The sequence below is a fragment of the Pempheris klunzingeri genome, chromosome 21 (genome assembly GCF_042242105.1).
Source record: "Pempheris klunzingeri isolate RE-2024b chromosome 21, fPemKlu1.hap1, whole genome shotgun sequence".
Taxonomy (NCBI): domain Eukaryota; kingdom Metazoa; phylum Chordata; class Actinopteri; order Acropomatiformes; family Pempheridae; genus Pempheris; species Pempheris klunzingeri.
Window position 1 is genome coordinate 5,777,118 of NC_092032.1, and position 15,163 is coordinate 5,792,280.

Consider the following 15,163-nt stretch of genomic DNA (forward strand, 5'->3'; position numbering starts at 1 on the left):
CAGGGTTGGAAGTTGAAGCCCGAGACAAACAGCGAGCCGTGTGCAGTAAAATGCACCCGGGAGATTAGCGCGGCGAGGAAATCGGGGTGTGTAAGAGGGGTGAACTTAAGGTTGAGTCAACCTGAGGCCACAATAGGCTGTTGTGGAAAGACGATTTCTAGTCAGGCTTTTAGTCTGCAGGGCAGGGGACAAAAAGGTGGGTGGGTGGGTGGGGGTTTCTGGTGGAGAGACGCTTTATGTAATTTAATTCAGAAAATAGAGAAATATATTTTGAAAAAATCATACAATTAAGTTTAGAGGACTGCACAGTAAAGTATTACACTTATTTGTCCTTCAAAATAAGAGTCACAGAATAAGAAGAACACAGTCAAAAAGGAAACAAGGTTAAACGATATCACTTTTTATACAACTGCAAGTGTATCCAGACCGATTTTAACCATGTCTTATTCTTTTGAATGCGACTGTTTTTACTGTCTATTTGGTGCCACATATACAGATGCTAGCTGCAGCTAGCCAGCAGCTTATACACTGACTTTGTGTGTATGTGTATGTGTGTGTGTGTGTATGGAGAGAGTTTATGTGAAGACTGAACGATCTTTGAATCATATATAGTTATTCACACCACTCAGGACGAACGTGCGTCTACTTGTGTCTTTGCACTGACTTGATTTGCAATCACGCTGCCTCTTACAGTCGGTCAGCGCACCACGAGAGAGGGCGAACACAACCGTACTTTTGCACGTAGTCCAATCAACCGCACACTTTTCTGTGTCCTGACAAACAACCACTTTCCTCCCATGTGATTATGAAAAGGCTAGTCCGTCTGTCTCGCGTGACTCAACTCGTACTACGTCTGTGTGTTGTGCCAATTGCAATTTAGCAGGTGTTGGTGGGGACGGCTCACACTGATACTGTCAGTCACCATGTTTTCCAATTACCATAGCCTGCACACCAACATGATTGCCTGATTGGCAGTGTTATTTCCGTGGCAATTATTATGATTCTGATTATGTCAATCATTTCGCTCTCTGCTCCACGTGGCATCAAATAGCAGTAGCTGGAGCCGCTTGCTTTTTTTATTTCCCCTCATGTGTCTGATGGCTGTTTGAGGTATATTCTCTCTTTTTACAGTAGAAAAACTTTTTAAAAATTCATGCTCTGCTTCCCTCCAGTGCTATTACCTTTGAGCTCGGTAGCTCATTCTAAATTACTAACGGCCTGTATATGGTCCCCATAATGATCATTTTCGCTCTCTGTCAGTAATAATTGCGAGGTTAGTTCTATTTTAGTGCAAGCTCAGGGCTTCTGGTTTTATCTCGCTTCTTCTTGTATTATTCATGTCATCCTTGTGTCTTTGACTTTTCCTACAGCACCCTCCATTTAAACCGCAATTACTACTATTACCACCTCTACGCTCCTCCGGTGAAAAACATGGGGGAAAGAAAGGCCATTTTATTCATTATCATCGTCATCGCCACCACCGCCATCATCATCTATTTACTACATGATTCAATTAGTGAGCCATCAGATTAAAGGTCACGGCCGTAATCAGTCCTTTGAGAACATGTTTTTTTTTCCCTCTCTCTTTTTTTTTTTCTTTGCTCCTTTCTACTGCGCCTACCTCTAAAGGTGGATAATGACCTTGCTTTCCCATTCTGTGACCAAGACCACTCGGACACCTGCACTTTTCGAGCTAACATGGTATCCACAGCAACCCACGTGTCCGGCTGCGAGGGCTGCAGTAAGTGCAGAATTAGCGGAAACGCAGAGATTGGCATTCGTTTTGAATTTGTGCCTGAGTCTTGCAAATGGACTGAACCTGACTCGAGCCTGCTGCGAATGACGTGCAATATACACACGCTCGTGTCAGCACTCAGGGCAGCAGTACATTTAGGTGTACATGCAAATGTGCTCAGCGATGGCCGTTTTTATCTGTTCAATCTGCTGAATCGCACTGCGGTTTACTGGAACAACAACAATGCTATCTAAAGATGTTTGCTGTGCTCAGGTGTGGTCAGATTGCTTTTAAACTATTAGTAATCCAATGCTGCACTGCAGTTTGAGCCCACTGCAGAACACACACCATGATTTGCGTGTCCCTGATACCTGTTGGTGGAGCTATGATGAAAATCCTCACATTGACACTTGGAATCTGCCCTCGTGTTGTCGACTTTGAGCACTGATGCACCACTTTGGTGTTGACTGAAATATCTCAATAACTACAGAATGGCTTGTTCAGACATTCGCTGTCCCTGAAAGATAAATCCTAATGACTTTTCCTTTAGCGCCTCTATGAGGTTGTGTTTTTAGTGAAAGTTTAGTGAAATTAATTAGCCATGAAATATCGTGCAGATATCCCCCCCCCCCCGTGCCCAGAGGATGTATTCTAATGACTTTTTCCTCTGGCTTTTCATCTCGTGCCGCCAGCAAGTCAGACTTTTTACTCTTCCAGTAAAATATCTCAGCATCTACAGGATGGATTGGGACATCGTCTCGCACAGATATGCGTGGTCACCTGGCAATGTATCCTCATGACTTTGGTGATCCCCTGAACTTTGGCATGTGTGGTTAATCTGTAACATTTAGTACAGACGGGCATGCCTGAACAGAGGGCAAATATAATTTTAATCAGCTATTAATATAATGCATTTGTCTCCAAGACTATTTCACACCTCAGCTATTTAAGACGGGACCTTAAGTAAAGTTTTTTTTTTGAGTTTTTTTTTATCATATTATAGGGCTGAAGCTAATCAGCCTAACACTCTTATTTGAAGTATAGCACAGCTGATACAGTCACCAACACTGACCCATATCCGAATGAAAGCAGACATGCTGCTCCCTCTCACACACCCACATGGGAACACACACTCATAATCACCTTAAACATCAACGTCTTATCTTTCCTGAACTGTACGCCTGCCTGATCAAAGAGGAATACAGCAACAGACTTCAGTGTGTGTGTGTGTGTGTCTGTGCGAGTCCATCTCAGCAGCTGCTCTGTCAGCATACTCTCGGTCCAAGTGTGTGTGTGTGTGTGGGGGGGGGGGTCCACATACACAGCATGGCTAAAGAACTCATCAACAACCCCAGGCGCTGTGCTTGGTGTGTGGGATGATGTGCTGCAGACTCAGCCTCTCAGCCCAGCACACCCCCCTACATACCCCAACACACACACACACACACACACACACAGACCTGACTGTACACACATTAACATGCTTACTCCCTGCATTCATCCAGCAAATACGCTTGTTACCCACGAGGATGGGTATTTTTTAACAGGGGGTTAAGATTCAGGAGTGCAGCTCGTTATGAGAAACTCGAATTTGATTTGCTGTGAATGCGAAGCACACACAGCTAAAAAGCTCTTGGGGTATTTAGTCTCTGGCTATAGGCTTAATGAGTTTGTGTGTGCACGCTGTACGTGTTGCAATGGTGTGTGCGACGCGAGCGCACGTGTGTGTTTGTTTTGCACTCGTCAAAGAGGAGAGAGCTCTCTGGAAGTGCGGCACACTCATATGATGGCTAGTGGCTGGAGGCGCTCGGTCTAATTCACTCTCAGAGGCTAATTCCATGCTAACAAGTCAGCGATGCCACATGCTTGTCCTTGCCCACAGCCCAGTGGGCCAGTCTCAAAGCAAACCAATTAGCCAGGCTCGATCTGAGTCTGTCAACCCCTACCCCCCCCCACACACACACACACACACACACACACACACACCCTTCCCTGAAAAGTCATCCTAAACTTTTTTTTTTTCCTCTCTTCCCTCAGAGGAATTTGAATGAAGGAGGTCCGCGAGGAGTGCAAAGGGGCTTCGCATTAATAAGCCTGTATTACTGACATGAAAGACGTCTCGCAAGAAACATCAAATACACAAGGCTAAGCTGCCTTGCCAATTAGCTAAAATAGCTGTTTAGTGACAAATCTTCTCACCCGCAAATGAAACCACGTCTCACGTACAAGTGAGGAGATGAATGCAAGTTTTAATGGACGCATTAGCACGTTAAGGGATTCTTTGTGCAAACTTTCTTCGCTCCATCACTGCGAGTTTGAAGAGAGCGGCCAACGCGAAGGTGTCAGGACTCTTTAAGTGAACTGACTTGACACTGTGCAGTTTTGCAGCAGATCCACTGTGGGAGTAGCTAATTGGATGCTAATTAATGGAATGGAGGCCGATAAATACCTTTGTGAGCAGCCTTGTCAAGGACATGGAGGTGATGGGAGGGAGTTTGAGAGCCGGAGCGAGCGAGAGAGAGGGAGAGGGAGAGGGAGAGGGAGACGGAGAGTAAGCTACAGGACAGACACCTTTTCTTCATCGTGACAGCTAATCCTCATCCCTTCATCCGTCTCCCTCAATTCCTAAATGAAACTACCCCTCCCTCATCACTCCTCCCCTTCCACTCCTCTCTCCTCCTCCCCCTTATCAGGCCCCCTGCCTATTCTCCCCTGCCCCAACTTCACTCGTTTCCATGGAAACACAGGATAAAAGGAGTCACTTCTAGATTAAATCAAAGATTTTGAAGTGCTGAAAATATTACAAGCTCTTTTGAATCGTGTTCCTCGAGTTCAGATGATACTCTATTTTTCTCCATGTGTGTGTGTGTGTGTGTGTGTGTGTGTGTGTGTGTGTGTGCCCCTTTCTTTGCTGGGAGAAAAAAAAAAGACACAGCAGACCCGTCGACTTCTCTATGGGACCAATGAAGGGCTTGTGAGTTGACAGTTTTTTTTTTCTCTGTATTTCAAGGCTTTGTAGGTGTCCCACAAATCTGCTTAACCAATCTGTCAGCCACCATCGTGGAGGTCCAGAGGAGAAATGTGTGCATAATTGAATATCCAGGCGAGAGAGAGAACAAAACCTGAAGAAGCTTCCCGTGGTGTTGCTGCAGGACCGTGCAGTCTGATAAGGCCTCTTGCCTTCAAACACGCTGCAGGTCACCGTAAACTCAGCCGTCTTTGGCCTAGTGTCTTTGATCCTGATCGCCACTTGAGCGCACTACAATGCGGAGCTGGGAGCGTCGGATCACTTAGCTTAAAACAAACAGTTGCTTTTCTGCTTTTCTGCTTTTGGTGCGGATCTTACTAGCCAGCAGGCAAATGAGAAAAGCAAATGACTCTGCTTGCTGCTCGCCACTCAGAAGATGCAGCAGCAGCGGCATAGTTGTTGGCTTCGGTCTAACTAAAACTTTAATCCTCCTGCTCTACTGTGTAGATGCGTGCACCCCTAGGGGGGGGTGATGCTGGTCTAACGTGTCCATAGAGCGTCTATTTTCTTGCAGAAAAGCTGTGACTGAAGTCTGGGGGTCGCCCATAAATCTAAAATATTTATTAACAATGAACGGTTCCTTTTGTAAAATGATTTTTTTTTCTTAATGTGGTTGGAAATATGACAGCATTTTACCCCATCTTCTCTCATCGTGCCTCTGGCCCCGTGCATGTGGGTTCACCCTCACCTCCTCTTTGATCTGGAAAAGGGATCCTTGTGCATAATTCTATTGCAATTTATTGGAACTTTTGTTGCAGCGTAGTTTCAGTTTCTTTCAACTGTGAAGAGCACATTGTTGTGATTTCTTGTCTTGTGTTAACCTTGGTGCCTTTACTGTGGCTATAAATAGGCTCTGTTTAGTGTCAGGTGTGTGTGTGGGGGGGGGGGGGGGGGGACTGGGGGTGTGTGGCCTTAAAAGTTTGGGAACCACTGGTGTAAATAAATATATTCCATTATGATCCTGCAGCTAAATGTTTCCATTTTTCAAAAGAGGATTAGAATCATTTTCCGACCTGACGTCCAGTACTGTGTGGCTACTTCCAAATATGGCGTTCTTCTTTGCGTCACCTCTCACGTCTCCATGGAAATGACCGCCATTTGTCCATTTTGCTCAGTGCAGATGATTGACAGGGGATCCACACTGACACTGGTAGCACGTAATGCTTTTACCAGCAGCACACCGAGTGTGTCCCTCCTTCACACATGGCCGAGTCCTGAAGGAGATGGAAGTGCGAGTTATGCCTGACCAGGGGCAGGCGGGTAAGGCGTGTACAAGGACACACACACACACACACACATACACATACACACACAGGAAAGTGGTGGCTTAATCCCAGGAGAGATGTTGGAGTCTGGACATCAGTCTCCACAACAGAAAGCACGCTCCATCAGTCCACGAGGGGACGGCTTGAGGAGCAGAGGCGGTCTACCTTGTTCTCCGTCAAACTCGTCAGGCCGCTCCGGTGGAATTTTTCTTCCCTGAACAATAAGTTTAATGGATGTCCAAGTATTTTTCCTCAAGCTGTATCCCCTGCAAGTGGGGGAATCATAGCTGTGTGAAAAAAATCTTCAATACGGATGCGGGTATTAAACGCTGCAGGACTTATACATTTTTTAATGCATACATTTTTTATGCATGTTAACAGGGTTGTATAACTTACATCCTCTTGCTTTGTGGCTCTATTGTACTGCGGTTGCTGAGAGCAATAGCATGCATCAGGGAGAAAGGATTTTGCAGATTGGGTTACATTATTGTGCCTATGCCACCCCACACTGTACAGTGGTGCAGTGCTACCACCCACCAGAGTATGATTTATGAGGTACACACTCACCAAATTGCACCTAATGAATTGTATTGCCACTGACTGAATTTAACACCCCCTTCATTTTACTGCCTTTGTTAAACACTGGTTAACGGCCTCAGGAATACCAATCAATGCTGAAATGGTTAATGAGTAAACGGTGTGAGATGGAGAATATGAAAGATTGATTTGCTCCCGTCCTAAGTGGGATTTATAGTGTGTGTTCTCACGCCGGGCCCGAAGATTAACCTCATGCTCTGCACTACTGTGTTTATGAAGGTCTGGGTTCATGTGACTGGATCCATATGCTCGGTCTGCGGCGCAGGAGGATGGCGCGTAAACAGATCCCACACATCTGTCTGCATGTCTCAGATCTGCCTAGACCTCCTCCCCGTGACTGATTGAGGGGAATAAATTTAAGTTTAGCCCACACCTGCACCCAAGCGACGAATTCAGCCGCGCCGGAGGTCAGCTTTCCGTAAATATCCTCCCGCTCTTGTTAACGTGTCACAGCTTTTAAATGGATCAACAAACAGCCCACCTGGGACTCATGGGGAAGAGAAAGGGGAGTGGGTGGTAAGGGATGGGAGGGGAGTAAAAGAAAAAACGTCAACGCGGCCCAGTCCGCTCCCGTCGTTATTTTTACAAGTCTTTACGACTCAATTTAGCGGATGGGAAATAAAACAAGCAGGGTGTCGGAGCTCCGGGGGCTGAGATGAGTTAGTGGGGCTCCCTGAGCTGTCAGAGAGCTTGCCTCGGCGGCAGGGGCGGAGAGGAGGGGGGGGTGGCTGGGGATCAGAGGAAGGAAAAGGGGGGGAGACGGAGCCACCCTAATCAAGCAAGTTTATTCAGATCAACGTCACTCTTAAACTTCACTTCACATCTCAGCAGCTGGAAGTCTGAGCTGGGACCTCTCTCAGAGACGGAGGCCTCACCTCGCTTCCAGCGTGGCACGTAAACACAACGCTTATTGTCTTTTTCATCAGATTCTGCACGCTTTTGATGTTCCTGCAGAATAACACAGATCCCAGGGCCTTTAAAGCAAAGAGACATACATGTGTCACGCATGCATCCAGGTGGCTGAAGTGCTCCACATGGTGTTAATTCCGCACTCTGATATTGGCTTTTTCCAGCATGCTCCGATAGCGCCGCGTTAATGGCACCGTCTGCCCCTCAGAAAGGCCTCCTTTTCTTTCATTCGCCTCTCTCTTTTTCTTTTCTTTTTTTTTTTTTTCCCCCCCCTCCGCCGTTATTTCAGGCCAATTGGGAGCGCACACGCGTGGAAGGGGGAGGAGAGGGTCGGTAATTAAAATTCTGTTCAGCATGACAACGCTGTTTCATGCCTCATTTTTTTGTCACACGTGGGATGAATGCGGGATAAGCGCAGAGACTTTTAATAGGTAAGCAGACGCTGCTGGTGTTGTGTGCTTTTGAGCGCACGCCGCGCCACCTCGAGCGCGCAGGTGAAAAACAGGCGAAAAAAAACCCCTGCAAGCTTATCAGCAGCAGCAGTGCATATGTTACGTTCCGTAATGGCAGAGGCTTCGGTGTTAAATGTGCCTTTAAAAAAAAAAAAAAAAAAAAGGGCTGGAGCTTTGTATTCACCCTGTCCCTCACTGACAACTGAACACTTGTGCTTGTGTGAGAGAACATGTTTTCAAGGATTTGTGTGTGTGTGTGTGTGTGTGTGTGTGTGTGTGCTGCACTCCTGCACTGCATGCTTGCATGTGCTGATTCTGTGATGTGTTTACTCATTGAAGGGAGGATGAGTAGGAGGAGGAGGAGAGGTGGTGGGGGGGGGAGCAAAACAGAGCCTCCTGGGATGCCGTCCACAGGGCTTGTCAACTACTGTCACTCAGTCATCAGCCACCACCACCCCCCCCTCCTGCCCCGCTCCAACCCCACCATCTCCATATCCCAGACTCCCTTGCTCCGATCTCCCTGCAAAACAAAGACAGCGGCAGCCACAGCAGCTGCATCCAAAGGGACCATCGCTCCGCCAGTATTTAACCTCTGCTACGGCTTCTTTCTGTCTCCCTCGCTTTCCTTCCCTTCCCTATGTCTCTCTCTCTCCCCCTCTTCCCTCCCTCCCTCCCTCTCTCCCTCCTCCTCCTCCTCCTCCTCGCCTACTCTCCTTCATCAAAGCATTTCTGGCTATTTTGTTTCCTGGCTCTACAGAGAGTTATTGCTCATGACAACGATCACGGTCGTTTATTTTCTCTCCGCAGCCCGGCCTCTGTATGCACGCCGGGCTAGTATTACCCTATGATATTCAAGCGCTCTCTATTAAATATGCATGAACCCTGGAGATGAAAATTAATTTTGGGAATGTTCTCTCCCCTCTTTCTCCCCTCGCTCTCTCTTTGAATGTTCAAATATGCCTTCATCTGCCTTTGTGTCAAGCCGTGAATTCATTATTTCATTTGCCGGTGATGGTGTAACATAACACAATATACGGCGGAGCAGCACTGTGGCGATATTGATCTTGTTAAAGCAAGGGGGCAACGAAAACAACCCCGGCCAAAACACACGTCGCAGGAAGCAAGTTTTCAGAGATTCACCAAGTTTGGAACAAGTTCGCCCTGAGCTCTTATCATTCATGAATATTTAGGGCCATAAAATGGGAAAACATTAAATTGAATTATGCATGTATGCAGCGATGGAAATCTGCAGTAGGACACTGCAGTTTTTCTTCTGTCTTTTTCGCCACATGATTTTCTTAGCAACCCATCCCTCATTTGTGCTCACGATACATGCCCCGACGACCTTCAGACAGATGTAACGCCTTGTATGTGGGTGCAACTACGAGCGCCGTCCGTTCTGCTGCACAGCAAATTACCGTATTCCTCAGTAAAGAGCGCGCGGAAGAGTGAAAACATCAAAAACGTGGCAGGTACAAACAGGCCGGTTTGAGAAGGTTGTGTGGGAGGTGAAGCCCAAGTGGAAGGATGAAACAGGAGCTGCTTTAAGAAGTAGCACACAGCAGTGAAGATGTTCTCTCAGTTGCCTTTTCAAGATTATTTTTATATGTTGCATTGTTACAGACACAGTGCCACAGTGACACCGTCTTCTACCATTAGTTTTCATTTTGTCAGCCACTTTTAGAGTCAGTCTCAACTGGATGCATGCGAATGAGCAAAACTCGCTCCGATTGAGAGTTTCCAGCTGAAGATGAACAGCCTGAGCGTTGCGTTGCTCACCTTGACTCTGTCTTTGCTAAGTTTCGTGCGCGTGCTCCACCTCCATCCCATTTTCATTGGTCAGAATCGATGCCGACTTCATCGTCCCTCCAGTCATCAATCAACAAGAGACATTCAAAAGAAGTCCAAAAGGACGATGTGTGGAAGGAACCAGGGAATTGTTGAGAGCTACAACTAAGTAAACTGTCTACTAACTGCACAGAAACAAGTTGGGAAACAATGCTGAAACTTGTATATCTGGTATCTGGACACATTCTTTTTTTTTCTTTGCCAGAGTTGGATCACTCATGTAAGGAAGAGGTGTTCTAACGTCTGTAGGATTGATTCATGTTTGAGCAACTTCATCCTTCTTATTTATAGTCAGCTAAAACTCTGGACATTCTCATCATAGTCGAAGACAGCTGAACATTTTTGGTTGTTTAAATATCAATAAATATGCAGACGACAAAAAAATAAGCATTTTAGTCAAACTAATTGATTTCAGATTGGGTGATGCAAAAAAAAAGCTGTCCAGTCTGATGTTAAACAGACATTTTGAGAAATATGTTTATTTACTTTTTAGCAGTTAAGAGATGATTGATGGCGCATTAAATGGTCCAGGCCAAGAGATTTGCATATTCGTCTCCCAGATGATACTGAGATTTAGTTAAAATGAATTTTTTTTGCCACTTGGGAGCAACAGAATCAAAGCTGTGAGCAGCGATGACCCTATCATCATCATTTAGGCGGTTATGTCAAACTAGTCAGCAAACACCTGCCTGTTTATATATGTAGAGTAGATACAGGCCCAATTTCCACTCTCGTTTTTTTTGCTCCGTTTTTAGTCTCCACCAACTCTTGAGGAAAATATCTGGTTCTTCTTTCCACTACACTCACTAGCTAGTTGCTAACGTGGTCTGTCTGCTGTTTTTCTTTTGGCTAGATATGTAGTGTACATATCTCGTAGTTTTTGAGAGGTTATTTTCGCCGCCTGCTGCAGTTGAAAATAACGCTGTGAGAGCGGTGGAGGGGGGGGGGGACCACAACAGCTCAGCTGTGAGATGAAAGCGATGAGCTGATGTGAAGCTCCGTAGAGTTGAGATGAAATGCAGAATTAGGTGACCACTACACCACTACAAGCATAGAGTAGTCATGTCGCCCGTTATTAAAATGAAAATATCAATCATAGCAGCTTTAAAGTGTTTATATTCAACTCCAATTCTTTTAGTCGCAGATTTAGTCGCAGCTATTGTTTGATTACGTCAATGTCGTCCCCTCATGGAAGAAAAAAAGCTTCACGAATATAACGAAATGAGCATTATGCACTATTGTATTTTAGTGATTCAATGTGACACTATATGGCTTCTGTCGCCTGAAGGATGTGACTGTTCAGCAGAGGGGGAAGCTTTCAGCTGCTCCACACCAGCCCCCTTATGGCCTGCATTCACTCACATCGAGTCCATCTGCATAACTGCATCTTTCATGAGCTTTGGTCAATGCCCAATCCATACTGTGTAGGCCTGCGTGCGTGCGTGTGTGTGCGTGTGTGTGTGTGTGTGTGCTAAAGTAAATGTGTGTAACCCTGCATGTTGTTTGCTATCCTGGCACCACACATTTTGTCTCACTGTGTCTCGCATTCATGTTTGGTGTCCCTCCGTGTTTAATATATGTGCGCTGTGACTGTTCTCACCTGTTTGGGACACAGTCTTAGCCATAGACCGATCATCCAAGTCAGCAATTGAGTGATCTCTCTTTCGCTTTGCTACGAATTAGCGCTCTCCTCCGAATCTCTTCATCACCCGCGTGGTTCCTACCAGTGGCACCTTGTTTAAGGCCGGTCAATATTAGCAAAGAGGGATGTGGGTGACCATAGCTGGTCGACGGCCACTGCAGTTCTTATCAGTTAAAGTGGTTTTTGATTAGTGTTAATGGCTGCGACTAAATAGCCTTCAGCTTTTCTAGTCGCTACACCTGTTATATGTCTGTGTGTGTGTGTGTGTGTGTGTGTATTAGTGGGCCGCTCTGCTCAAGGGCATGCTAGCAATTCATCAAGTTGAAAAAGATATATCTGCCGAGCAGTGACGAACAGGTTTTGTGTCCTAACCTGCTCCCTAAACTATAACCTCCACACCGTCTGGCTGCTTTTAGCTATTTCCAGAATACTGCTGGGTGACGGCTGAGCTGCACGCCGTCTCCCTGCAGCCACCGCAGAGGAGTTTCAGTATGTCAGCACCACTACGATACCCAGACGAGCAGGAATGAAAGCTTTTTCTTTTAGCAGTGCACACTCTAACCGCGGTGCACTCGTGGCCCAGAAAAGACAGGCTGAAGCACCCCGCTCTCCGAAACGCTCGGCATCTGGTGCAACAGACAGCCTTGCATGTTAATGCCGAGTTAATATTATTATTATGAACTGCGAGTGACTTCGCATGTTAGTGAGCGCTCTGTCAAATTAATGTCAACTCCATTAATGCCGCCGTCTATTTCGTGTCACCAGCACGCTCGCGTCAGGCTCCCTGGCTCACTGGGGCTCGGATTTGGAGACACACAAAGGGGGCGCACGCGCTGACATGCACGCACGCATATGCACAGATTCACACCCCTGCATCTCAACAGGAGATACATATTTACACACACACACACACACACACACATCTTTTCTCTACAGAAGCAAGAGACGAGGGGAGGAAAATGAATGTCCTGACTCATTTATCACACGGCCCCGAAAGTACAGATGAATCCAGTGATGAAAATCTGTCCTGAGAAATGTCAGGAAGATATTAACTCCAATACATCAAAGTGGAAGCTGCAGTCTCCGAGCCGACTGCCAGCCGATGCGCCCAGCCTTTAGTTAAATAGGGGGAAGCACACCAGCGCCGATGTAATTTTAGCCACCTCTGACTATTTGTCACCCAGAAACGAGTAAATAAAGACACAAGTCACTTCCAGCCAAAGAATAACACCCAAAATGATGCAGAGCGAATTTCATTAGCACGCAAATGCCATTCTTTAGATCTGTCTGATCTCAATGAAGTGTGAGAGAGTGGAGGGAATGAAAAGGAGAGGGAAATTGCCTTTTCATGTAGATTTCACTAATCGCTTCCCTAACAAAATACAGCCGACTTGTACTAATAAGTAAGTTAAGGTTCAGTGGACAGATAGAGTGAAACAGCACAGAGGCTAATGGAATTGAGAGCTTTCCATGCCTCCATGGGTGTCTTAATTGTCAAAAGGAGATTCTCATAGGAGCATTTCGCCACTCGCCTGCTGGATTGTGGGAAGTCTAAATTGGAGTGCGACTCACTGGGCTTGTTTTAAGCCAGAGCTTCTCTCGTGTGTGCGAGGTGGATCAAATCCCTCATCCAATGTGTGGAAACAGGTCCTGTGATTCACTCTTTGTTTATTTGGCAACCGGCTCCAGCAAAGTATATGTTTCCAATGCAGCCAGCGGGGACTGCAAGCGTACTCGTATATCTCAGATCTATAACTTCTGCCGCTTTCCCATCGCGCCCTCTCTCCTGAAACCTATCATGTGCTCATTTATTTTTGCATGGATTTATTTATTCATAAATATCCATCCGGAGTGCCACACGTGTGATTCATTTGAAAAGAATAATATTGCTTTTTCAATCTCAAGCCAGCCTGGAGTTATTGGCTCTCATTGCTACTGTTATCACAATACCTTTATAGTAATCTTATTTTAGCATGGCTGCTCTTCTCCAGTTATTACAGCACTACAAATTCCAACCACTGTGGTTCATTAGCAGGGAAATTGGACTGTGTGGGACTCCATGAGAGGGAGAATGTGCTTTTAATCTAAAAAGGTCAATGTGCGCGAGCTATTTTGGAGATTCACTGCGAGCTTATAATTGGGGGCCTGTCTGAAGACAATGTAGAATTAAATGAAGACAAAGTTACCGAGCGTGCGCTTGGCCTTTGATGAGAATCGGGGAGTGAGGACCCTTCATTTGCAACCTTTAATCAGTCCAATGAGATCAGATTCGCATGTGATTCTAGAAGAAAAGAAAGCGGGGGGAGAAATGAAATGGTAATTAGTATTGATTACCGATGAGCATATGACCCCGCGGTCTCCCTTTGCATTCTTAAATCAACCCAAATTATTGGATTTACTAATTTCATGCTCAGAGAGAAGTAGCCAGCAACATGAAAATGCCTCCACAATGAACCATGTGCCAATTGGGGTCCGAGGAAATTATAGCGATTGGAGACGAGGCGCGTGCCCGTGCAGAGGCGTGGGTGTGTGGCTGAATTAACCGCACTGGTTTAAGTTAAGGATGATAATTATTCTGGGAGGGTCTGCGGGGAGTAAAGGTGATTCAGGTAGCTTTTTCTTCAAATTACATTTCACGTCACTGCGCCGTCGCTAAGCGATGGCCTTCGCCTGGCCATATATGCATGTAATTACTCACAGTTAAGACGGAAAAAAGGTCCATTTAGGCGGGAAAAAGCAGCCCAATTACATGTACACAATTAATACACCCATGGGAAATTGAAATTTTCTTTCAAATGATAAGATTAATTCCTAATTATGGCTACAGACACACACACATTCACACAAGGCCTCACACAGTTAATCTACTTTAGTGGATTTAAGCCACCATAAAGTGAAACAGTGAAGAGCAGGAGTGGACAGCTACTGATGGAGGGAATGTGTCATAATGCACCCGATGAACTCCGGCAGCAGGGAGGTGATGGTGCTCTGCCGCCACCTGCTGGCTGTTGGGTAGAACATGAGCGCCGCAGAGCACAGGCACCTTCTCCCCCTGGTTTTAAAGAACTGGCTGAACTCTGTGTGATGGTGGAGGTGTTCCAAGGTCTTATTTAAAAGACCAGCTTCGTCAGGAGATGCTTCTGCACTGTACTTTGTGAACTGGACACATACACGTACAGGAGCATGAGTCCTCCCAGGGTGTGAGATGGTCTGAAGCTGATTTTCTGCAAGGACAGAGCCCCGTTCGGCAAGACAAATTCAGCAGTTTCCCTTATTTCTAAAAGATCTTTATGCCAATTAAAATGATGAAGATTAATGGGTTTCTCTACTGTGTTTATTTTATTGCAAAAGACGGCTGCCAGACTGGCCGAGAAGCAAAACTACAAATGTTCCGAATGTCTTTGAAGCCGTTTAGCATCCCTATGTGGTCGTTTTGAGTATCTCTGTATTTGCATTTCTTTGTGGACGTTTTGTCTCTGTAGATGTTTGATTGATTTACCACAAGTTTCCACGGATACCAAACATCTCTGGCTGAATTGTGTCTGTGAAATGATGTACAAGACATTTAGAATTAGAGGAGTGGTGCAGCCTTAACAGCATGCAGTCTTTTCGCTCAGTGTTAACATCATAAAGCTTAAATCAAGAGCTAAGGAACATTTACGACGCCGTCAGAGTGAAATTGCGATG